Source organism: Mesoplodon densirostris, chromosome 7, assembly GCF_025265405.1.
Source record: "Mesoplodon densirostris isolate mMesDen1 chromosome 7, mMesDen1 primary haplotype, whole genome shotgun sequence".
Taxonomy (NCBI): Eukaryota; Metazoa; Chordata; class Mammalia; order Artiodactyla; family Ziphiidae; genus Mesoplodon; species Mesoplodon densirostris.
The window spans coordinates 32,045,372-32,072,819 of record NC_082667.1 but is presented as its reverse complement, the minus strand read 5'-3'; the positions used below and the strand labels follow the sequence as shown (position 1 = coordinate 32,072,819).

General features: G+C 40.6%; 1 pseudogene; it reads left to right on the top strand.

Annotated features, from left to right (window-relative positions):
* Positions 1-1,044: 1,044 nt before the first annotated feature.
* On the top strand, positions 1,045-27,203 carry LOC132494146 (xaa-Pro aminopeptidase 3-like; annotated as a pseudogene).
* Positions 27,204-27,448: the final 245 nt, after the last annotated feature.

Here is a 27,448-nt window from a genome sequence, read left to right as displayed (position 1 = left end):
TGATGGCCCAGAAAAAGTTCAATTAGTGAGCAGAAACTAGGAAAGTCTTATTTCTTGAATGCATGAGTTGATGAACCAAGTCTTTTCTTTTTTTCTATCTCTATGATGGCATGTGGATACAGTTTTCTCAAGAAAGAAACACAATAAACAACAGTAATTACTTCTGAGAAGAGGCTTTGATTTTCACTGAATAAATTTTTATATCATTTGCATTTTCTAAATATGCATAAATCTTAGCTTTGTAGTTTATAAGTTCTTCTGGAGTTAACATAAGCAATATAAACTATGTATTAAAATTGGAATTTAAAACAAGGATAATATTTATGGAATATATATAGTCTCAAGAATGCATGAAAAATTTCTAGAAGAATGTACGAGAAACTGTTAACACCTGTTGAGCCAACAGGTTAGTGGTAGGAAAGAGACTTACTATTAATGTACGATTTGAATGTGTTTTACATGTTATATATTTATTTTTTTATTTTTTTAACATCTTTATTGGAGTATAATTGCTTTACACTGTTGTGTTAGTGTCTGCTGTATAACAAAAAGTGAATCAGCTATACATATAAATATATCCCTATTATTTATTACTTTTCCAAATTAAAAACAATGTGCTCCAACATTGGCTTCTTCTTTTGCTGATCTCACATCATACCACATCTGCACTACATAGATAGGCACTTGTGGTCCTTCATCACTTCAGAGAGCACAAGCTTCTCCAGTTGGATGGTAATGATGTTGAGGATGAATGTCATCTAAGCCCTCTTGGTAGTTCCCACAGCACTAAACACAAGGATGAGTATATAGTAAGCATTTAATAGCTACTCATTATGGACTTTTTGTCATGGCATTTATATATGTATTTGAGAAACTATTTGCTTAATGATTTGCCCCCCTCACTGAACAAATTAGGTACTTAATGTCCATTTTGCTTACCATTGGATCCCTGGCACTTACCTCGGGATCTGGTATATGGTAGGTGCTCAATAAATATTTCCTGAGTTTTCTGCGTTTCCTTCCTGAAGCACAAGCATGGCGGTAATGCCTTGACTACTCTCAGCAACTAAGCTTGTTTCTGCAGTAGCAAGTGCCCACAGCCTCTCCGGATGCATGTCATGTTCACAGCAAAGGTACTCCCTGCAGCCCATCCAAGAGGGGAGGATTCCAAACCGATACTTAGGCCAACCCAGGCCCTTTACACACCCACACCTCCTCAGACCAGGGGAGGGGACGCCAGGACTATCCCAGGTGGAATATGCACTTCGTAGACACAAACTAATATCTCTGATCTACAAGGAAGCACAAGGGCAGAGTGGTACAGACCACACAGTGGTACTGCTGTCCAACCCTACATACTGTATGAGCAATGATATCCCCTATACTTTACACCAAGACAACAATTTCCTGTACCTATGTGAATTCCAAGAGCCTGATAGCATTCTGGTCCTTCAAAGCCTCCCCGGCAAGCAGTTACCAGCACACAAGGCCATGCTTTTTGTGCCTCAGAGAGATCCCAGTCAAGAACTTTTGGATGGCCCCCGATCTGGTACTGATGGAGCAACAGCTCTAACTGGAAGGGACGAAGCCTATATGCTAGAAGAATTTCAACATGTTGGACCGAAACTGAAAACTGAGACACACTGTGGTATGACTGGATGAGGCCCGCTCACACAGCTCCACTGTGACTACATGCAGCAGTTGGCAGAGGTCAAAGCCAGGAGCAAGACCAAGGTTTGGGCTGTGCAGCAGCTGGTATGGAGTCTCAGGCTGATCAAATCTCCTGCAGAGACATAGAGAATGGACTTGAGGACACGGCGAGGGGAAGAGGTAAGCTGGGACGAAGTGAGAGAGTGGCATGGACATATATACACTACCAAATGTAAAACGGATAGCTAGTGGGAAGCAGCCGCATAGCACAGGGAGATCAGCTTGGTACTTTGTGACCACCTAGGGGGGTGGGATAGGGAGGGTGGGAGGGAGACGTAAGAGGGAGGAGATATGGGGATATATGTTTATGTATAGCTGATTCACTTTGTTATACAGCAGAAACTAACACACCATTGTAAAGCAATTACACTCCAATAAAATGTTAAATATATATATATATATATATATATATATATATATATATATATATATATGAATGCCCCCCCCCAAAAAAAATTCTCCTGCAGAAATTGAACGAATGCAGATTGCTGGGAAGTTGACATCACAGGCTTTCATAGAGACCATGTTTGCCAGTAAAGCCCCTGTAGAGGAAGGCTTCCTTTATGCTAAGTTTGAATTTGAATGCCAGGCCCCTGGTGCAGACGTCTTAGCCTACCCAACTGTGGTTGCTAAAGGTAATGGGTCAAACACTCTGCACTATGTGAAAAACAATCAACGTATCGAGGATGGGGAAATGGTGCTGCTGGATGGAGATTGTGAGTCTTCTTGCTATGTGAGTGACATCACTTGTACCTGGCCTGTCAATGGCAGGTTCACGGCACCTCAGGCAGAACTCTATGAAGCTGTTCCAGAAGTCTAGAGAGATTGACCCCCTGCTCCCCTGGAACAAGCTTGGATAACATCTACAGCATGATGCTAACACTGATAGGACAGAAGCTTAAAGAGTTGGGGATCATGAAGAACATTAAGGAAAATAATGCCTTCAAGGCTGTTCGAAAATACTGTCCACATCATGTTGGCCATTACCTCGGGATGGAGGTCCACAACACCCCAGACATGCACTGCTCCCTCCCTCTGCAGCCTGGCATGGTAATCACGGTGGAGCCAGGTATTTATATTCCGGAGGATGACAAAGATGACCCTGAGAAGTTCCGTGGTCTTGGTGTACAAATTGAGGATGATGTAGTGGTAACTGAGGACTCACCCCTCATCCTTTCTGCAGATTGTCCCAAAGAGATAAATGACATCGAACAGATATGCAGTAGGGCCTCAACCTTCATGGCGACCCACATGCGTATCAGGTTCAGGAGGGTTGGACGTTGGCCTCTGTGCACGTGTGCTTTCTGGGGGTCTCTGTGTGGACATTTATATACGTGTTCCACTGGGGAGTGCAGCAGCTATATGAGTGTATGTAATTGTGTATGTGGTCTTTTTTGTTTTATGTAGCTAGAAATCTGGGAAAATGAAGTTTTGGATTGTATATTACTGCAACTTTAGTAACTAATTCTGTAGCATTAATGACTCAGACAAGTTTAGTTTTAAGATGTAAAGAAAGATCTTGGTTACATATGTCCATGCATTCCAGTTAACACATGGATAAATTCTCTCCTTCTCTCCAGATCCTTCCCCTTCTGCACTTTTCTTGAGATCCACCTAATATCATAAGATTTTGGGGTAATGCTTATATATTTTGAGCCAATCACCAAGGTCTTTGCCTACACTGAAAACCACCCATCAGTGATTGTGGGTGGCCAGTACGTACCTTCCATAACACCTGCCTACCTATCCAGGAGCCCACGTATCTACCGGAGCCACGTGAGCCTTCAGGGCATTGGTGTCCTACAGTCACACCATTCAGCCACAGTCGAGATTCCAGCAACACTAGCTATTGAACAAAACATTTTTGAGCCTTTCTTTACTATTTGGTCACCTGGGACCTGGAAGGTGTTTAGATTCTTGATAAGAAAGGAAATGAAAGAAAGAAAAGTATATCTGTGTCTGCTATAGATCCAGACCGCCATCCATCTGTTCTCAATCTAAAGATGATTCCTTTCCCAGACATCCATGTTTTCTTTATAGATTCTTAATGCATTGACCCTCAGAGCACACCCTTGAAGCTGCTTCCCTGGCCAAGGGCAGATCCTCTACCTACCCTATTAAAGTCAGAGGAATGGCACCCAGTATTCAGACAGGCACCTCAGTTATCATTCTGTGATTTCCTCTAGTGCCGATAAAAATAAAATATGCAAGCCACCCAGTACCTGTAAATGCCTTGTGATCCTTTCCTTCCTTGGACGTTAGCACTGGAAGGACAATGGTAAAGACTCATGTTTCCCTCAACACAGCACTGGATGCAATTATATAAAACTCACTTTGCAAGGTGAACAGGGCTAGACTACTGCAAATAGGTTATTTGGGAGCTTCTGTCATAAGGGGAAGCTTTAAGAACTAGTGTGTTCACCTCCTTTAAACCTGAATATGAGCCCAAGATGTATAAAACATGCCGATTGTTAGAACATAAATTCGAAAATTTTAAAGAAAATATTTGCTTTAGGGAAGAACTGGCTAGGAGATGAACACTCCTTGCAGTGCTAGAGATTTGCCCATCTTGTCAGAGAAACCCAAGGTCCAGAGCCCAAAGCAGACAGGCAGTGACTTCATCAGGAGACAAAGATAATGTTAGCAACCAAAGTGATACAAATTGTGTCCTGACAGTGCTCACCCACAGATGCTTGGCTTTGCTCAGCAGCTGTGGGAATGGATGGCTGCACAGCTGGAGTCATCATCCCTGCGCCTGCTCTCTTCACCCCCCTCCAACTTTTCAGTCCTGTGCTTGTTACTTTCTAAGAGGGGACTGAAAAGAAACCCACAACTCTGGCTTCTCACTCCCTTGGCCTCTAAGGCCTCAACAACCTTTTTCTGGAATTGGGTTTCCTTTGTTCACTTACAATCCTGGAATAAGGAATTTCCTTTTCTTCCTATAAATCATTTTCTGTAGTCTTCAACTTTCTAGTTAAAAGCTTAGGTGGCTCTTATGAATAGCAGCCTACTTGGACATGGAACAGACTACTTCTGGCTGGATTCCTGGAAGTTCCACAGGTGTTGCAAGTCACACGTAGAACGACCGTTGTGGAATTTTTCCGGTGATTTATAGTCCCTGACCCAAGCATATTGTCCTTTGAGTCCCCGATTAACCACAGCAGCTAACATTTGCATCAGACGATCAGGACCTTCAAGAAATGACACAGTGAATGAACGTCTCAGAGCAGTGGTTTAGGGACTGCCTGATCTATTCTGGATTGGTTGAGCAGATAATTGTGCACAGTGCCAGAATCTTGTTCATTCTTAGCCTTAACACAGACATGCTGCACATTTCCCTCCATGTTTCAGTATAATAAATACTTCATATATACACCAATCTTTTCTAATGAAAACCTTAATTTTTAAAAAAATGCTTCAAATGTTACACTGGAATTTTTCTCCTTGAATTGAAGAGATACTGCTGAAATATTAACAATAATATTAACAATAACCTAAAGGAAAGAAGTATATCTAGATGGCCTCTGCCACATATTTTTATGGTTTTACTTCAGGAATTGTTATTTTTCTCTATAATTAACCTGGGACGGGGTTTTTTATTTGAAACACAGCAGTTGAAATAGAATAATAACTCTCCTCTTCCCATGGTCATACCCAAGTTAGGAAGGTACTTTTCATGGTGACTTAAAGTTCTCTTTGTGCGTCTTCTTTCAAAATATTGTTATCTTTTTTATTAATTTTTGTAAGGTCAGAAAAGGAAAACTCCTACTATAGACATTATATCTTAATTGGGTTTAAGATCCATAAAATAAGTTAAATCCCCAGATAAAGACATTGTAACTCATTAAAATAGAAAAATTGGGCTTTGTTATGTTTTTCAAAACATACATAACCAACATCCTCCTTAGCGTTTTTTTTTTTTTTTTTTTTTTTGCGGTATGTGGGCCTCTCACTGTTGTGGCCTCTCCCGTTGCGGAGCACAGGCTCCGGACACGCAGGCTCAGTGGCCATGGCTCACGGGCCCAGCCGCTCCGCGGCATGTGGGATCTTCCTGGACGGGGGCACAAACCCATGTCCCCTGCATCGGTAGGTGGACTCTCAACCACTGCGCCACCAGGGAAGCCCCTCCTTAGCTTTCTTAATAATAGAAAGATTGCAAATATGATGCAGAGTGCTGCCTCTCCCTGTCCTGTGTTCATGTCACATAAGTACAGTATAGTGGCTGTCCCACCAGTTCCAGCTGTGACCTCAGAGTCCTTTGCAACACAGTGTTTCCAGTAACTGCTGTCCATAAAACAAGAGTTGGGATTTGAGTGAGACTCTGTCTACCATCCTTCAACTGGCATATGATCAATGATGAGGTAACTTCTTTGTGTGTGTATGTTAGAAACTAAGTGAGGGCCCAGGATGGTGGTCCAAGAGGTTTCCAAGCAACCTCTTGCTTGGAAGAGGTTTACGGTGTGTTTTTTGTTTAGTTTAGTTTTTTTTTTTTTTTATTTTAGTTTCCTGAAGTGGAATCTGTATCCCAAAACTTAAGCTGATAGGGTTAAGTTTTAAGCCTGGACAAATATACTTCCAGCTGAAGTGTTTACTAATCCTAATATGAGAAGATGAATACATCATTAAACCCTAATTGTAGGGCAGAATTCCACTGTCCCAAAGCATGTGTGTCTTCCTGGCTCCTCTCACCTCTGCCTATGTGTCACTGGGGAACTTGGGGTTAGCATCAGTATTATGTAGATCAGGGTCCCCACTGAAACCAAGGCCTCTTGGGGTGTGCTTCATGAGAAGCTGAGAGAACTGCAGTCTTTGTGAGCATTTCTTAATGCTTTGTATGACTTTCGTGCAATTATGTAAGTTCAATTTGGACAAAATGCTGTTACTTTTTAAGGCCCTATTGACTGAAAGTAGATATGTCATTTCCCAACAAGGGAAGACCATTTGTTACTGTCATTTTAAAAATAAACTATAAAACAATGTAAAAAAATAAATAAAATAAATATTTCCTGAAGAATACAATAATAAATGAAGGAATAAATAGACCATAGCACACCAGAGATTCATACCACTTCCCTGAGTGTCTCCAAGTGCATTTTACTCTTTCCATTTGGACTGTGTAGACAAATAATTACCCAGTGAATTTAGTTTCTTGTAAGCACTGAAAGCATAACCTCATCTGCTCCTTGAGTCACAGGCCAGGAATTCTGTCACAGGGATGAATGTCCAGGATTTCCCTGAAGAGTTAGCCCTGGTGGAAACAGTAAGCTGTTTTTCCAAAACAAATAATTTCCAACAGCAACATTTATTTCATTTATTTTTATTTGAAATTTTACAGGAGGAAGCCAGAGTTACCGTTAAAGGTTCATGTTAGATTTTTTCGGTCCAAGATCTTGAGTTGAATAAATTCTCTCCAAAAAGGTTGTCAGATTGGTATATTTTAGGATAGTTGGGGGAAAATTGCTCCGGCAATTCTGTATGAAACAAAGAACAAACAATGCTAAAGGGAAATACAATAAATAAAGGGAGTGGTTATGTCTATGTGGTAGTGTTCAAATGATTTTTTATTATCTATTAATTATAAAATTAATATATATTATTAGGATAATCATGGAAAGCATTTATTTCTTCCTGCCCCTCCTCCTGGTCTTCCCAGTTTGGTGAGCAGGACAATGGGCCACACACTCTTTTTTTCTTTTTTAACATTTTTATTGGAGTATAATTGCCCTACAATGGTGTGTTAGTTTCTGCTTTATAACAAAGTGAATCAGTTATTCATATACATATGTTCCCATATCTCTTCCTTCTTGTGTCTCCCTCCCACCCTCCCTATCCCACCCCATTAGGTGGTCACAAAGCACCGAGCTGATCTCCCTGTGCTATGTGGCTGCTTCCCACTAGCTATCTATTTTACGTTCGGTAGTGTATATATGTCCATGCCACTCTCGCACTTCATCACAGCTTACCCTTCCCCCTCCCTGTGTCTTCAAGTCCATTCACTAGTAGGTCTGTGTCTTTATTCCCGTCTTGCCCCTAGGTCCTTCATGAACATTTTTTTTTTTTTTAGATTCTATATATATGTGTTAGCATACGGTATTTGTTTTTCTCTTTCTGACTTACTTCACTCTGTATGACAGACTCTGGGTCCATCCACCTCACTACAAATAACTCAATTTCATTTCTTTTCATGGCTGAGTAATATTCTATTGCATATATGTGCCATGTCTTCTTTATCCATTCATCTGTCGATGGACACTTAGATTGCTTCCATGTCCTGGCTATTGTAAATAGAGCTGCAGTGAACATTGTGGTACATGAGTCTTTTAGAACTATGGTTTTCTCAGGGTATATGCCCAGTAGTGGGGTTGCTGACTCCTATGGTAGTTCTATTTTTAGTTTTTTAAGGAACCTCCATGCTGTTCTCCATAGTGGCTGTATCAATTTACATTCCCACCAACTTTGTATGAGGGTTCCCTTTTCTCCACACCCTCTCCAGCATTTATTGTTTGTAGATTTTTTGATGATGGCCATTCTGAGTGGTGTGAGGTGATACTGCATTGTAGTTTTGATTTGCATTTCTCTAATGATTAATGATGTTGAGCATTCTTTCATGTGTTTGTTGGCAATCTGTATATCTTCTTTGGAGAAATGTCTATTTAGGTCTTCCACCCATTTTTAGATTGGATTGTTTGTTTTTTTGATATTGAGCTGCATGAACTGCTTGTAAATTTTGGAGATTAATCCTTTGTCAGTTGCTTCATTTGCAAATATTTTCTCCCATTCTGAGTGTTGTCTTTTTGTCTTGTTTATTGTTTCCTTTGCTGTGCAAAAGCTTTTAAGTTTCATTAGGTCCCATTTGTTTATTTTTGTTTTTATTTCCATTACTCTAGGAGGTGGGTCAAAAAGGATCTTGCTGTGATTTATGTCATAGAGTGTTCTGCCTATGTTTTCCTCTAAGGGTTTGATAGTGCCTGGCCTTACATTTAGGTCTTTAATCCATTTTGAGTTTATTTTTGTGTATGGTGTTAGGGAGTGTTCTAATTTCATTCTTTTACATGTAGCTGTCCAGTTTTCCCAGCACCACTTACTGAAGAGGCTGTCTTTTCTCCATTGTATATTCTTGTCTCCTTTATCAAAGATAATGTGACTGTATATGCGTGGGTTTATCTCTGGGCTTTCTATTCTGTTCCATTGATCTCTATTTCTGTTTTTGTGCCAGTACCGTACTGTCTTGATTACTGTAGCTTTGTAGTATAGTCTGAAGTCCGGGAGCCTGATTCATGCAGCTCCGTTTTTCGTTCTCAAGATTGCTTCGGCTATTCAGGGTCTTTTGTGTTTCCATACAAATTGTGAAATTTTTTGAAAGAATTCTTCAATATAAGCAAATCAATCAATGTGATACACCATATTAACAAACTGAAGGGGAAAAACCATATGATCATCTCAATAGATGCAGAGAAATCTTTTGACAAAATTCAACACCCATCTATGATAAAAACCCTGAAGAAAGTAGGCATAGAGGGAACTTTCCTCAACATAATAAAGGCCATATATGACAAACCCATAGCCAGCATCGTCCTCAATGGTGAAAAACTGAAACCATTTCCACTAAGATCAGGAACAAGACAAGGTTGCCCACATCTCACCACTCTTATTCAACATAGTTTTGGAAGTTTTAGCCACAGCCATCAGAGAAGAAAAGGAAATAAAAGGAATCCAATTTGGAAAAGCAGAAGTAAAGCTGTCACTGTTTGCAGATGACATGATACTATACATAGAGAATCCTAAAGATGCTACCAGAAAACTACTAGAGCTAATCAATGAATCTGGTAAAGTAGCAGGATACAAAATTAATGCACAGAAATCTCTGGCATTCCTATATACTAATGATGAAAAATCAGAAAGTGAAATCAAGGAAACACTCCCATTTACCATTGCAACAAAAAGAATAAAATATCTAGGAATAAACCTACCAAAGGAGACAAAAGACCTGTATGCAGAAGATTATAAGACACTGATGAAAGAAATTAAAGATGATACAAATAGATGGAGAGATGTACCATGCTATTGGATTGGAAGAATCAACATTGTGAAAATGACTCTACTAACCAAAGCAATCTACAGATTCAATGCAATCCCTATCAAACTACCACTGGCATTTTTCACAGAACTAGAACAAAAAATTTCACAATTTGTATGGAAACACAAAAGACCCCGAATAGCCAAAGCAATCTTGAGAACAAAAAATGGAGCAGGAGGGGCCTCCCTGGTGGCGCAAGTGGTTGAGAGTCCGCCTGCCGATGCAGGGGATACGGGTTCGTGCCCCGGTCTGGGAGGATCCCATATGCCGCGGAGCGGCTGGGCCCGTGAGCCATGGCCGCTGAGCCTGCGCGTCCGGAGCCTGCGCGTCCGGAGCCTGTGCTCCGCAACGGGGGAGGCCACAACAGTGAGAGGCCCGCATACCGCAAAAAAAAAAAAAAAAAAAAAAAAAAAATGGAGCAGGAGGAATCAGGCTCCCTGACTTCAGACTATACTACAAAGCTACAGTAATCAAGACAGTATGGTACTGGCACAAAAACAGAAAGATAGATCAATGGAACAGGATAGAAAGCCCAGAGATAAACCCACGCACATATGGTCACCTTATCTTTGATAAAGGAGGCAGGAATGTACAGTGGAGAAAGGACAGTCTCTTCAATAAGTGGTGCTGGGAAAACTGGACAGGGACATGTAAAAGTATGAGATTAGATCATTCCCTAACACCATACACAAAAATAAGCTCAAAATGGATTAAAGACCTAAATGTAAGGCCAGACACTATCAAACTCTTAGAGGAAAACATAGGCAGAACACTCTATGACATAAATCACAGCAAGATCCTTTTTGACCCACCTCCTAGAGACATGGAAATAAAGACAAAAATAAACACATGGGACCTAATGAAACTTAAAAGCTTTTGCACAGCAAAGGAAACCATAAACAAGACCAAAAGACAACCCTCGGAATGGGAGAAAATATTTGCAAATGAAGCAACTGACAAAGGATTAATCTCCAAAATTTATAAGCAGCTCATGCAGCTTAATAACAAAAAAAAAAAAACAACCCAATCCAAAAATGGGCAGAAGACCTAAATAGACATTTCTCCACAGAAGATATACAGACTGCCAACAAACACATGAAAGGATGCTCAACATCTTTACTCATTAGAGAAATGCAAATCAAAACTACAATGAGATATCATCTCACACCAGTCAGAATGGCCATCATTAAAAAATCTAGGAACAATAAATGCTGGAGAGGGTGTGGAAAAAAGGGAACACTCTTGCACTGCTGGTGGGAATGTGAATTGGTACAGCCACTATGGAGAACGGTATGGAGGTTCCTTAAAAAACTACAAATAGAACTACCATAGGAGTCAGCAATCCCACTACTGGGCATATACCCTGAGAAAACCATAATTCAAAAAGAGTCATGTACCAAAATGTTCATAGCAGCCCTATTTACAATAGCCCGGAGATGGAAACAACCTAAATGTCCATCATCAGATGAATGGATAAAGAAGATGTGGCACATATATACAATGGAATATTACTCAGCCATAAAAAGAAATGAAATTGAGCTATTTGTAATGAGGTGGATGGACCTAGAGTCTGTCATACAGAGTGAAGTAAGTCAGAAAGAGAAAGACAAATACTGTATGCTGACACATATATATGGAATTTAAGAAAAAAAATGTCATGAAGAACATAGGGGTAAGACAGGAATAAAGACACAGACCTACTAGAGAATGGACTTGAGGATATGGAGAGGGGGAAGGGTAAGCTGTGACAAAGCGAAAGAGCGGCATGGACATATATACACTACCAAACGTAAGGTAGATAGCTAGTGGGAAGCAGCCGCATAGCACAGGGAGATCAGCTCGGTCCTTTGTGACCGCCTGGAGGGGTGGGATAGGGAGGGTGGGAGGGAGACGCAAGAGGGAGGGGATATGGGAACATATGTATATGTATAACTGATTAAATTTGTTATAAAGCAGAAAAAAATATGTAGGATTAGAAAGAATTATATTGAAACAGTTATAAATATTTACATTAAAAACAAACAAACAAACAAACAAAAATTAAGATGATACAAATAGATGGAGAGATATGCCATGTTCTTGGATTGGAGGGATCAACATTGTGAAAATGACTATATTACCCAAAGCAATCTATGGATTCAATGCAATCCCTGTCAAACTACCACTGGCATTTTTCACAGAACTAGCACACACTCTCTTAAGACCAAAACCTTGGATCATCTTAGTTTCTTCACTTTGTGTCATCTTCCACAGCCAATGGAGCACTGCTTACTGATCTTATTGTTGGTATTTGCCTTCATCAGCTTGGGCTGCTATAACAAAGTACCGTGGGCTAGATGTTAAAGCAGATATTTATTTCTCAAAATTCTGGTGGCTGGGAAGGCCAAGATCAAGGTATCAGCAAATTCAGTTCCTGGTGAGAACCTACTTTCTGGCTTATGCAGCCACCTTCTTGCTATGTCTTCACATGGCAGAGAGAGAGAAGGAGCTCTACTCTCTCTTCCTCTTCTTTTTTTTATTAATTGAAACATAGTTGATTTACAATGTTTTGTTAATTTCTGCTGTACAGCAAAGTGATTCAGATTATTTATATATATATATATATATATATATATACACATATTTTTAAATATTTTTTTCCATTATGGCTTATCACAGGATATTGAATATAGTTCCCTGTGCTATATAGTAGGACCTTGTTGTTTCTCTTCTTCTTATGAGAACACCAGTTCCCTCATGGGGACCACACCTTCATGACCTCATCTCAACCTAATTATAGCTCAAAGGTCCCACCTCCTAATACCATCACATTGGGGGTTAGGGCTTCAACATATGAATTTGGGTAGGGGGGGACATTCAGTCCCTAATACTACTTAGCAAATCATTCTAAAACTTAGTGCCTCAAAGCAGTTATTATGAATTCTCTTGGTTATCTGGGTTAACAGGGATCAGTTGAGTAGTCCACATTGAGGGTCTCTCATGCAGTTGTAGTCATGTGTCAACTGGATGTCCAAGATGTCTGGACGTTCACATGCTGACAGCTAATGACAGCTACCAGCTGGGAGCTCAGCTGGGGCTGTCAACCAAAGTGACTATGAGTAGATTTTCCATGTGACTGGAGCTTCTCAACGCATGGCATCTGGATTCCAAGACAGACTGACACAAGAGTAAGCATTCCAAAAGGCCCAGGTGACAGTTATATGACCTCTGTATTACCTGTACCTTGGTAATTAGATACAGAATCTTGATGAGATTCAGCTCCTGTCTTTTGGTAAGAATATTTCTTGGGTGGCGCTGTGTACTTCCAGTGGAAAGGATATAATTCCTGGTTGTTTGTCTTTTTATAATAACAGTCATTGATGATCAAATGTCTAGATAAAGTAATTCATCAGGAGTTCAAATCTTCACTTTTCAAAGATCATTCTGGCTATAGCATGAGTTATCTTAAAAAAGGAATAAATGTCACAGTTATGTACAGCTTCATGAGAATGGCAATCAAAATCAAGTCATAAATATATGAAGATTTATTAGGTACTTCATGCTGGTTTGATCATTTTAATAGTCTAAAAATAAGTTCAAAGCAGAGTGGGAAAAAGAGGAATAAATTGTTTTGGCATACTTTCACTGATACTGATCAGTTATTTCAAAAAAGATCCTCATTTTTTTTAAATTTCTAATTAAAACATCAGCCCTAAAGGTTAACAAACAATTTATTCACCCCCACAGCCAGGATGGATAACTGTAGCCTGAAACATTGGGTTTCCTCAAATGCTTACTTTTTCTTTCCTTTCTCCTCTTTTTTTCTTCTCTCTTTTCCTTCTCTAATTCCCACCTCCCTCCTCCACCCAACCTTGATTTATCACTTTTTTTCTCAGGCAAGGAAATATCTTGAGCTTTCTTTTTTTTTTTAAAGGCAGCCAATCACAAATGTAACAACATTATAAACACTGTGGTAAAAGCTGCTTTCATCCAGGAGCTTCCCGAACTGAGGAGTATGTACCCCACTGTAGTAGTCATGGCCAGATGTTTTCCTGGAAGGTCCAAAGGCATTTCAGCAAGAAATCAAACACTATCTGCATCCCTTGAGAAGAAGCAGAGCAGAGGAGAGGATAGAACACAGGCTTTGGAGCCCGATAAACCTTGACTGCATGGATTCCCAGCTCCACCACAAAGCACGTCATCGCTGTTACAGTTCCAAGAGGAGATATGCTTCTCAAGCTTTAATGAGCCTTCCAAACACCTGTGAATTTTGTTAGAATGCAAAATCCGAGGCAGTAGTCTTAGAGTCAGGCCTGAGATTCTGCATTTCTGACAAGCTCCCAAGTGATTCCTATGCTCCTAGACTGTGCACCACAGGAGCCAGTGTTTCTGCCCTGAAAGAAAGTCAATCCTGCGTGTTTGCTCTGTGGAACAGGATTCTCCCCACTGGGTCCCGAGCACATCAAATGACATTGTCACGGCCTTCGTGACCCACACTAGTGGGAAATGTCTCCCACATAACTTTGTAATAAGCGGTAACACTTACCCCTTAACCACAGGGTATGGATGGCAACTTACTGCAAGTAACGCTGTGTGTGAAGAAGACTGGGCATTGCCCTTCACAAAGAGAAGACAGCAAGAGGGTTTGGAAGCCCACCAAGAAGCAATACTCTTGTCTCTGTCCAAGAGAAGCCAAGATTTTACCACAGGGCTGAAGTCTGGGTGGCCCTTTGGGTTTCCAGTCTGCACACAAAAAAACGACATTATGATAATTAGTCCCCACAGCATACTTTCAAGGGAGACACTATTAGACCCATGTTATAGGTGGAGAAACTACAGACATGGGGAAGTTATTTTTCCCACCCAAGGCCACCCAAAGTGTCAGGGATGAAAATGAGGTCAAGAACCAAAAACCGTGGGCAAGCTGTCTTCAGCATGAGCCATGAGACATTTTCTGCAAGGAATGTTTAGGCCCTCGTTAAAAAGTCTATATTAAAAGTGAGGGGTAGAAAAGCACAAAAGAGCTGTACATAAAATATTTTGTTATTTGTTATAATCTGTTATGATTTTGAACGTATTCATCACCACAAATGTTTTTCACAATCACCATTTCTCGAATATCTTTTATTATTATGTCTGTGTGACTTTGGACATGTTATTTAATCTCTCTGTGCCTCCATTTCCTCACCTGTGGAAAATTGGGATCTCACCAAGAATGAAATGAGAGCCCACATGTAAGGAAATTTAGCAGAGTCTGGCTTGTGGTAGGTATCATGTAAGTATTAGTTATTCCTACACAGATAGTGTGACACATCTCCTCAACAATAACACAAGTTTGCCTGTGGTGGGAGCCATGGAATTCACTGTTCTCTGTTCTCCATGATTCTGGAGTGGTAGTGAACTTGGAGTAGGCTTTAAAAAGTAATTTTCTGTCTGGATCCCAAAGGACAAGATTTCTCTATGTGACTCAATTCCTTTCCCAAGTTTCATATTGTGCAGACATACCCCTCTAACTTTCCCAGAATAAATATTTGTCATTATATACATGAGATGCCCAGTTTCTAAGAATGTTTTTGTTATCATGATTTCCTCATATTTTATAACCTTCAAAGTGATTTCACAAACGTCATCTCACTGAAAACTTATAACAATTCTATGAAGAAGGCAAAATCTTAATGTGTCCATTTTATGGATGGGGAAACTGAGACACTCTGAAGTAAAGTAATTCCCTCCAGGTCATATTGATTAATAGTAATAATACTAGTTACTAATACTAACATTTCTGAAAACTCAATATTAGGTTAAACACATGAAAATGCTGATACTCTACCTCTTTAAAGCTACAAAATAGTAATTTCATATTGTCCTACATAAATGCTAAGTGTATCTGTCACTAATCCTCATATCAACTCTATAAGGTAAGAACAAATCCCCATTTTATCAACAAGGGGAGTGAAGATTTAGGGATAAAAACATTCGCCCAGGAATTCCCTGGCAGTCCAGTGGTTAAGACTCCGCACTGTCAACTCACAGGGCACAGGTTCAATCCCTGGTCTGGGAACTAAGATCTCACATACACTGTGGTGCAGCCAAAAGATAAATTAAAAAAAAAAAAAAAGACATTTGCCCAAGGTCAAACAGTGGAGCCAGGATTCAAACCCAGGCCAGTATGACTCGAAGCCCAAACTATTAACAACTCCACCATATGGCCTAGGAAATGCCAGAGCTTGATGACTCTATTGATGCAACATTTTTAGTATTAAAAACATAACATGTTTATACTCACTCTCTATAACAACCACATAAGGGAGAAAAGATCACCCCCATATTGAAAATGAGAAAGCTGAGATTCAGAAAGCTTTATGGCTTGGTCAAAGTCACATAGCCCTTAAATGTTGGAGTTGGGACACAAACCAGGGCTGTGCAACTTCAAAATTTGGGGTCTTCACCACCTGAGGCCCTTTTAAAATTGCCAGAGTCCAGATGCTTCTGCAGACCAATTGAATCACAACCTCTTGAGGTGGAACACAGGTATGGATAGTATTTGAAACTCCCCAGGTGATCCTCCGTGCAGATAAGCTTGGGAACCACTGTACTATGCTCCAACCCTTCCCACCCCGCCTACTTCCTCTTCTACTCTATGGCACCTACAGGTGGATAAAATCTGGCCCTGAGGGTTCTGCTGTTAGTTTAACCCCCCTGCGGTGATCTTAACTGTGTTTTATACAGCGTGATTGCTTATTTCCCAGACACACATTCTGCAGAGAGCTCCCAGCAGCAACTAAACCAAGCCGCAGCAATGGACCAATCTGAGTATCTTCCCACTGACAACAGTCAGCTGTCACTGAGGCTAAAATGGACAATGGTTCATCGAGGGAGGCCCTCCACTCTCCTGAGTGTTTAGCTTTGGCCTCAATAGGTACCCTGAATGGAGACAGCTGAGCATCACTGGAGTCTGGCTGGGGAGCAAGTATGAGGCTCTGGCCAGCCCTGCAGAGTGGGGCAGCCCTCCACCTTCTCCATCACTCGCATTCACCATATGCAGGGTCAGGGTCACGCTACTGGATGTAAGTGGCGGAGGCATGTATTGCCTCCCACTGGGTCCAGTCACCACCAGTCCAGAATACTTAATCTGTCCGGACTTCGCTTATTGTCAAAAATATGCTTCTTTGATTCCTGCAAGCCAAACCCATGGAAAAATAACAGAAACCAAATGCCAGGGAAATGGTGCCAAGGCAAACACATGTGAGCCCTGAAATAACAGGAGATACTGTGGTCACGTCTGACCTTCTGAACTGTGCTATGGGTTGAAGCAAAAACAGCTCTTGCTGCTGCTTACGGGGTGCGTGGTAATACTAGTTTATTTGTAGTGCGAAAGAACTTGGATTTAAAGAGATTGCCTTTTGAAACTTGGACTCGGCCAAGGGGCCAGAAATAATATCATTTTGAGGAATGACTTTTTTTTAAAAGAAGACCACTTCACCTCTGTAATCAACATAAGCCCAGAATCTCCTGATTTTTATCTGTCAAATGATTAATATCTAAGACTCCTAGAGCTTCTACAAATGTTTCTCTTCTGATTATAGCAATATTTTGGTGCAGGCTAAGGTAGAAGCAGGAATGCAAGTTCACTTGTTGATTTCAGCAGCCTGCAAGAGATAAATGTGGAAGGGCCCAGATGGAAAAGTAAAATGATGACTCAGGGTCAAATGTGAATACACAGAAGGCTCCTGGATTCCACACTAACCAGTTCAGGCCCCAGTAGTAAGGCCTGCTAGGGGGCTGCCAATACTTACATTCCCAGTAGCTGTATTCTGGGCATACAAAACAAGTTACTGGGAGGAATTTGCTGGACATTAACATTACCAAGAAAAGACCACAAGTTACAGAGTTCACGCAAATGAAGACTGGTTCCCATGGAAGAGATTAAAACAATCGCCAAGCTTGCCTAAGAACGAAATACACATTCTCATATAGTTTTTCGGGTAATAGTCTCATCCTTTAGTTACATCATTTGCTGCATATCCAGAAGATGTGTGTCTTAAAGAGAAAGAAAAATACATGGTAAAACTAGCTTTATTCTAATTATTGTGAGGGGAAATACCCTATAAAAGAAGTAATACTACAAATAATCTGCAGTGCTTACTACGTGTTCAGGTACACGGTAAAAGTTAACTACTTTTCTTATTAATATATTTAGTCCTCACAAACAGTGATTGCCAGAAGTTCTATTTTTATTTTATTGGAGTTATATTTATCAATCTTATCATCTATTCTTTCTCTTGTTTTAGGGATCAAAAAGTCAAAACATTGTTTAAGAATAAAATAATCCCCCAAATCATAAAAATATTTATCCTGTATTTTCTTCTACAAAGTTCCAATGTTCAATTGTCATATTGAGGTTTATAATTTATTGGGATTTTTTAAAATTAATTAACTTATTTATTTTTGGCTGCATTGGGTCTTCGTTGCTGCACGTGGGTTTTCTCTAGTTGTGGTGAGCAGGGGCTACTCTTGGTTGCAGTGTGTGGGCTCCTCATTGTGGTGGCTTCTCTTGTTGCAGAGCACGGCCTCTAGGTGTGCAGGCTTCAGTAGTTGTGGCACACTGACTCAGTAGTTGTGGCACACGGGCTTAGTTGCTCCGTGGCATGTGGGACCTTCCTGGACCAGGGCTCGAACCCATGTCCCCTGCATTGGCAGGCGGATTCTTAACCACCATGCCACCAGGGAAGTCCCCTATCAGGAATTTATTTTGGATGAAGATGTGCAGTAGGAATCAAATATATTTTCTTCCAAATGGATAACCAATTTTCCTATCACTTATTCCCAGTACCACCATCCTTTCCACATCAGTAATGTCACATTCCTCACATGTCAAGTTTACATATCTTGTGTGGGTTGGCTTCTGGGCTTCGTTCTGTCTATTCCTGTCATGACACCACACAATCTTAATTACTACAGCTTTATAGTAAGTTTATATCTGGCAGAAGAATTCCAACACCCTCCCCACCCATCTTGTCTATTCTTTTTTGATACTGAACTTTGCCCTTTTCTTTCAATTTTAGGAACACTTGATTAAGTTTCAGGAAGAACTCTGTTGAGTTTTTTGCTGTAATTTGCAAGTTAACTTGGGAGAATTGGCATCTTCTAGATACTGTCCTTCCATCAATGAACATGGTATGTTTCTCCATTCTGTTGCCTTTTTTTTTTTCTATTGACAGAAAGAGTCTTTGTCTTATCCCTGATTTTAAAGAAAAAGATTTTAACATGTCATCCTTAAAAATGTTTGCTGTACGTTTTTAATAGATGCCCTTATTAATTGAGCAAGTTTCCTTCTATTCCTATTTTCCTAATAGTTGGCTGACCGTTTTTAATCATGAATAGCTATTGAATTTTATCAAATACTGTTGAGACAATCACATGTTTTTCTCCTTTCATCTTTTTAATGTCAACTCATCTTTGCATTCCTATGATAAATCCAACTTTATTTTAATATGTCCATTAATATTCTAGTATTTTGCTTACTTAGGCACATGTATTTATAAATATGGCTGGTTTATAATGTTTCTTTCTTACACTCTCTTTATCTGAGTTGGAAAATGTTCCCTTCCCTTCTATTCTTTGATAAAATTGTCAGCAGCGTGCAGTTACCTGTTCCTTGAGTGATTAGCCAAACTCTTGTGGTCCTATGGAGGGTTAGGGGGTTAACTTTTAACAACTGATTCCATTTCTCTAGTGGTGAAATTCGTACCCTTGTTTCCATTTCTTCTTGAGATAGTGTTGATGTCATATTTTTTTAAGACGGTGATCACTTCTGTCTTTTCAAATTTATGGGCCTAATATCTTCTTTTTATCTTTATGATGTCTGTAGTTATGACTCCTTTTTCATTTCTAATATTGTTTGTGCATGCTGTCTTTTTTTTTTAAGTTTTGATAAATAAGTTTTATTTCAAAGCATCAATTGGAGTGGACACTGTGCTCCACCAAGATTCGCTAGGGTCCTGTCACTTCTCTTCCAGATTCAGAGTGGTTTTACTTCTGATGACTAGCTTAAAACTCTTCTTCAGAGGACTGTCCTTAGGCTACTGGAGTCACTTTGCCCACATATGCAGAATGACAAAAATGTCTGGGAATTCACATCCACTTCAATTAATCCTTAGCCAATAACTGACAGCTGTGGGGATATGGAACCCCCTCCTCCTACAACCAAGAGTAACAGCTCTGAAGTATAATACATACTTCAGAAGCCCACTGTGGGATCAGGCTGAAGCTCTTTTCTGTGGGACCTGGTCTGAGATTGTACCTTGCTTAGCTTCTTTTCCCCAACTGGCCTTCACTACCCCCTCATATGCTTCTCTAGTTGCATTTCTGTAGTAGATCAAGGACACACTCATCCTCATCTCCAAGTTTGCTTTGGAGGCACACAATAAGACAGCAGTTTTATTTTTTTCAATTCTCTATATTGTATTTTGTTTTCTGTGACTTTCATTAATGCATTTCATCTTTACTATTTTCTTTTTTCTGTTATTTTTGGTATAACTTATTTTCTTGAATGGATGGTTAACTCTTTCATTGTTAGTCTCCTTTTTCTAATATTATCATTTAAGGCTATAAATTTTATGCTAAGTACTGCTTTAGCTACCTCCCACAAGTTTTCATACGTTGCATTTTCATTATTTTTTAGGTGTAAATGTTTCCTCATTTTCATACTTATTTCCTCTTTGTGATAATCATTAGTGCTGGTCACTGACACATCCAGTTCTCCTCTTTTGGTCAGGTCCCCATCCCAAAGTCAGCCATGGCAATAGATATGCTTTGGCCAACATAAGATGAGTGGAAGTGATGTGTGTAATTTGGGGGCAGAAAACTTTAAAAGCCACATACTCTTCCCTCCACCACTGCAACTAGTTGCCAAATTGCAGAAACTCCATCAGCTTGGGTCTCAGAGGGAGGAAAGCCAGGAATGGAGCTCCCACTGGCTTACACTAGAAGTGCACAATATATGGGAAATAAACTTCCATTGCTTTAAGATCTTGAGATATTTTAGGTCTGTGCACTATTGCAGCATAATTTACACTAATCTGACTGTTGCATCTACCATAGTCTGTAGAAATGCTTTTCCTTCTCTCTTTCTAAGCTTCAACAGTATAGAGTAGTTCCAGGTATTGTTTTCAGGTTTATATTTTATTGGAGAGTGGTCAGAGAATATATCCTATATATTACTAAGTCTAGTATTTGATGAAATTTCCTTTGTGGGCTAGCAAGCTGTTATTGAGTCATATATGTGTAGACTAGATTAAGCTAACTAATTGGATTATTCAAACCTTCAATCTCTTTACTAATTTTTGACTTTTTCATCTATCAATCACTAAAAGATGTTTTTAAAAACCTACTACATACAGATTTTCAAATGTTTCTTTATAAGTCAATTGATTTGTGCATTAAATATATTTGAGGCCATATTATTAAGTACATACAAGGGGTGAACTGTTTTTGTTTGACTATGAAATGAACTTCTTAATCTCTCATAATGCATTTTGTCTTAAAATCTACTTGTCAGAATGGTTGCTTCTGCCAAGGGCTCTGAAGTTATCCCTGCCTGGGATATCACTGGGTTGAGGGCACTTTTTATAATGATTTCTAAGCTGGGCAGGTGTGGCAGGCTATTCTAGGATCACACACATTGATAAATTCAAGTTCTAACCCCATGTGAGATAGGCCTCTCTTCCTTGTCATCTTGCTGTACTGAGGGTAGATTTTTTTCTAGTCTCCCGTTAGTGATGGTATAACTCTCCAACAGTTCCATCTTTAAGAAGGGGGATAAGTTCTACCTCTTCAGCTCAGGCAGGCCTACCACAGCCCCATCTCCCATCCCTATATGTAGCCACAGCATCAGCCCATAATCTTTCTCCTTTGGTTTTCATAGCCTCCCCGCACCCCTTTTTTTGTTTGTGTGTGTGTGCCCCTGGGGACTTTATTTACTGCAACTAGCACTTTTAAAGGGAGTTTTCCATTAGGAGGATTTTAGGTTATTTAGTACCAGCAGCACTAGATGTTGTCTTAATTATATTTTATAACTATGTGTCACTAACACTTTTGCCTATCTAAGGTCAGTGGGCTGAAAGCAAGATTTGTGATAGGATGGAGAAAAGAGCATAATGTTCTTGTTCTTTGGAGGATTTTTTATTTTACCAACTCTGAACAAGAGGATGATAATCACCCTCACACCCTAATTTTTTTCTCTTTGTTTTATGTTTCCCTGTCCCTGTATTTTTACCTGAAGGCAATATCAGGAATAGGAGATTCAGGGAGCTTAGAAGGGTAATCAGTGAAAGAACACTGCTGATGATAATAACAGAATTAATAATGAATTGACATTTATTAACATTTAAATAAGCCAGACCTCAGCAAATGCTTTACACATGTTCTCTCATTGAAACCTGGAAACCCTATGAGCAACTGGACCTTAAGATGCTAAGCAATTTGCTCAGGTCCCCACACCTAGGAAGTGGTTGAGATCCCAACCTTAGTCATCCGAAGCTAGAGCTTGCAAAGACCTGCACTCTCCCTCCAACATTCCCATATGAATGTTGAAATTGCTATTCTTTACTGAACACCCCTTCATCTTCTTCCCCTTCATCTTCTTCCCCAACATCTACTTAGCCTTTTCATCCCTTCTCATGTTAGAATGGCAAAGGAATATTATTCAAATATAGATTTCTGGAGGATAACTCCTGACTGTGCAGCAGGACCCAGCTCAGGTGATGCCTCCCCCAGGAGGTGTCCGTGGTTGCCTGCAGGGTAGTTCAGTGACCCTCCCAGGGTTCCTGTAAGCACGCTGAACCACAATTATTTCATTCTATGAGTCTCTCCTACTGGTCTATGAGCTTCCTGATTGTCAAGACAGTCTCCTGTTCCTTTCTGTATCTCAAGCACGTAGCACAGGTCCTGGCATGTAGGAGACATTTGGTAAACATTTGATGAGTGAATGAATGAATGAATGAATGGAAATTGTTTTTCATGAAGATCAGGACTTCAGCTAAATATACTTCCAAGGATGTAGACGTTTCTTTATTATTCTTAAAAAATTTATTCTCCTCATGTCCTGAAAACATGCAACAATCTCTCTAGAGATGCATATTTTTCTGATTTATATGTTAAGTCTGTTTCAAAATCGCTAAGGTGTCACAGGACAAGTATGGATGCACCTAGGGTCTATGACCTTACTCAGCGCAGTGTTGTGCTGGGCCTGGGGAGGTCTGCTGCCTCCTGGCTTCAGTCTAACTGCGAGTCTTCTGTCCAGTTCTGAGGAACATTCTGTTTTGCCCTGTGCCCAAGCACTGCTCCCCTGTTGTGACAGCATGACAACCAGATGGTGCTTCCTCTGTGGGTGGCCACTCTCGGAAACCCTGGGAGTTTTTGCAAACTGATGCACTTATCCTGAAAGCAGCATTTTGGCATCTTTTTATTCTCTTTGTTCCAAAATGCAACTTTCACGTGGAAGCCCTTCTTTAACAAATGTGACAAACCCAGGCACAGGTATCAATTCAACTGCCCATGGCTGACCCTGTAGGCAACTTCATTTCCCACTCATTAAAGGTGATGAACCATCTTGCTTTCTCAGAAATAGCATTAGATGTCTCAGTCACCCGACTCTTATTAAACCATGCCAAGCTTCATGTGCCAAAGCTTGACTGGAACTGTTCCTCATCTGAAAAAAGAAAAACCACATATACTCAGGAACACAGTTCTTTTTAATTGGCCCCAGATGGGATGTGTTAGTATCCCTCCTCTCGTTCCATAATAAATCCTTGTAATTAAATATCAAACACTTATTACTCTTGTGCACGCAGGAGCCAGAAGAAGCTTTTCTCAGCATAAGAAAGTAAGGGGTGAGAGCCGAGAAGATAGAGATGAGCAAAGTGGTAGTTTTTTTGCACTTAGGTGAAGTAGAAAGGCTATAGTCGAGGTGAGCACAGCAGGGCTTGTCTGAGGAAACTCACTGATCTTAGGCTTCTTCGTTTTGTTGATCAGAAAAAAGGAAGCTGCATGGTTAAGAGCATGGGCCTCAGTCAGACAGACCTTGGTTTGAACCCTATCTCTGCCATGCAGTAGCTGTGTGATGCTAGGCGAATTGCCTAATCCCTCTGAACTTCAGTTTGCTCATCAATAGAATGAAAATAATTCTTCCTACATCACAAGGTTGTTATGAACATTAAATGAGAAATCTGTTAAGCTGTAGGCACAGTACCTGGAACATAATAAGGAATTATAATTAGGCATCCCATGCAATAAGAACTACTGTTATTATTGTTTATGGAAAACAGAACTAATCCCATATAGTGAGGCGATGGATGATGTGAAGTTGTGCTAGAGAGTCCACAGACCAAAACAGTTTCTCATCCATGATCTTATCATGATGCCTGTCCTTCCCCACTAAAAAGCCACCACCTAAGGGCCTTTTGGAGGCATGTCTTTGACTGCATTGAGAAATTATGATACCAAGGCAGGCAGACAAAGCAAGAGCTATCTTACACATTGTCAAGGATTTGTTAAGGGGACCAAAACCCGTTAAACAGCCAGGGTCGCACTGGAGAAAACCAGCTGCTGAGAGACCCAGACAGAGGACAGGTAAGGTCCCATGAGGGAAAAGGTCCAGAAAAAAGTAATCAATGGCCCAAGGCATAGAACAGTACTGCAAAGGGGAAACCTTGGGGAGCAGGTCACCCATGGAGCATAAAATTAAAAGGGTAGAATGGTGCTGAAAGGGGGGAATGTGAGAGAAGACTGGAGTCCATCTTTGCCAGTTTAAAAACTTTGCTTTAGGTGAGAACTACAGAAAAGATAAATATTTTGGAAATCAGAGCCATTTCTAAGATTCCTATTGAATGATCTGATTGTGTAAAAATTCATGAGTAATCATGAAGCCTCATCCTGAGTTTCATTTCAGGCTTAAGTCAGGCTGCATTTAAGAAAGAAATGCAGGAAATCTTAAGCCCCTGTAATGAAGTGGGCTAAAGTCCTTGTAAGCAGTGACTTCCCTGCTTTACCACAGCCCATCCAATCTCTGGCGGCACAGCTCTGGACCTCACCCCAAGTTTACTCCTCAAGTCAGGAGTTGGAGGCTACTCTTATGTAGGAAGAACTACTGAAGGCACAGAGAACCCCCAAGTCCCAGGCCTTAACAAGTCAGCTGCCCAACAGTATGTATTGTGTTCATATTCTAATCAAGACAAAGAAATTATCCACAATGAGTAAAACTGGGCTAGTGGGCAAAAGCCACTGTGAGATGACTTGACCCAATATCAGGAAAGGCATCCTAATGGTCAGAAATGTTCTAAGGATAGACTATAAAGTAGTAAGATCCCCATCATCAAATGTGTTTCAAGCAGAGGCTGGCTTGTAGAAATTCAGATTTTAAAGAGGAAACTGGACTCAATGAATTTAAAGTTCCCTTCCAATTTCCCAGCCCTATAAAATAGAAGGTATGGCCTCCAATTATAACAAACTTACAGTTTAACCAAGAAGACAGAAACTGCGGAAATTAGAACAGATCCAGAGCAATACGCAATAAGCCAAACTGGAGGTCTAAAAACTCAGGACAGCAATTCCTAAAAGCAGATCTCCTGAGAATATTCAAGACAAACCTGAAATTCCCTCACACCTGAAAGAGTCATCCCTTTGCATAAGCAGTAATTAGACTGGGCTCCTGGTAGTGAGGATAAAGATGAAGTACACGTGTGATTTAGAGCCAGAGAAATTAGTTCACAAACTCTTAGGCAGTGCCCACCAGATTCCTATGTAAATGAAGTACAGAGCATAATGCTTGCCAATAAAAAACAATAACCTCAAATAAACAGTTGCTTTGCCATCTTATGAGAAAAATCAGATCGCTTGGATTCTGTTTTCTGTGTTTGTGCACACTACGGGTCTATTCCCAATATTTTGCTTTGCAAGAAATTAGAATTCAAAGTCATGGCTCTCCAAACAATTGTTAATTCAGAAGATGGAATCTGTGACCTCACGATTTCCCTTGGGCTTTGAAATCATTACTTATTCATTCTTTATTTCTGACAGTGTCTGAGGAGTAGAAAAATCATCCTTCATCAGCGCGAAACAGGAGCTAGAGATAAAAATTAACGAGGGCCTTGTTACTCAGCATGGTCCACAGACCAGCAGCCTTGGTATCATCAGCTCCTCCTCCCCTCGCCCCAGCCTCCAGATCTGCTGAATCAGAATCTGCGTTGTAACACGGTCCAGGTGATTTGTATGGACCTGAAAATTTGAGAAGCCCTCAACTAGGGTACAGCGGTTCTGTTGCCCACCCTCTGACCTTCACCATCTGAAAGCTTGAAGAAGAAAAAGCAGCCTCTGGAAAACAAAAAGGGGAGAAAATTGCTCCGATTGTAATCATTAATGGAATCACTGATCAAGCCATTTGCATTGTTTCAGCAAATTTCCTATCACTAACGGGATACAGTCATGCTTAAAGTGGAATGGCAGAGATACTGGCTTGTTCTGACCCAAATCAGCTAATTAGTCTTGGTTAGTGATTAGACTTCAGTGGAAAGGAGAGAAAAGCCTTCCACAAGGGCCTTGACAAGGAAATGCAGCTGTTTCTCATAAACTACAATGCATGAGCCTATAATAAGGCTTCACCCTTTATAACCTGCAACCTCTTGCCTCTCTGTCTTCAGAAAGGCAACCCCTTGCCGCGAGGGTTACTCCTGAGGTGCCAAGAGTTGCAAGGAGAGCACAAATGTGCCAGCGGAGGGGAGCTTTTTGAGCTTCCAGGTAAGAGAAATATCCAAAACCAAATAAAGTATTTCCTAGATTCCTTCCTCAATTCTAAAAGGCCACTGATTGCAAAAATGCCTTAGGCCTAACAGGAGCTTTTCAGGAGGAATTATCAAGACAGACATGCCTGTATAAGTCACAGACATGTCCCCATTTTTTTTTTCTTTTGTGGTACGTGGCCCTCTCACTGTTGTGGCCTCTCCCCTTGCGGAGCACAGGCTCCGGACGCGCAGTCTCCCCGGCCATGGCTCAGGGGCCCAGCCACTCCACGGCATGTGGGATCTTCCCGGACCGGTGCACGAACCCGTGTCCCCTGCCTCGGCAGGCAGACTCTCAACCACTGCGCCACCAGGGAAGCCCTCCCCATTTTTAAAATGTGAAATTGAGGAAGGCAGGATTATGGGGACACATCTTAGAGTCCAGAGAACTTGGCAGAACGGTGCTTGACAGCTTCATTGCCTGAGTTTGCTGATGGATATTAGCAGTTCAGTCTCTACATGGGTCCCTGAAAATGTATATGAAAATACAGTGTTCACTGTTTTCTACAGGCATCTATTTTGCTGTGGAACTGAAATACAACCCAAAGAACTGCAAGCAAGCGAAATATCAAGACTCCTTTCTCCAAAGAAATTTGGATTGAAAATCAGGTAAGTCTCAGTTTTGTGCTCCTGCAAAACTTTGCCTTTCCTGACCTGGGGCCTGAGTCTGGTCACCTAATGATCCATTCTTGATGAAGAAAGACTATCCAACCATGGGTGTGTATGTGTGGTGCTGGGGGAATGGTCAGAAGCAGAGAGAGAAACTGAGGTCCTAAAGGGGGACAAAAATTGTCCTCCAAATACATAGTGAGTCCATGACATTCTGATTCCCTAACATGCGAAGTCA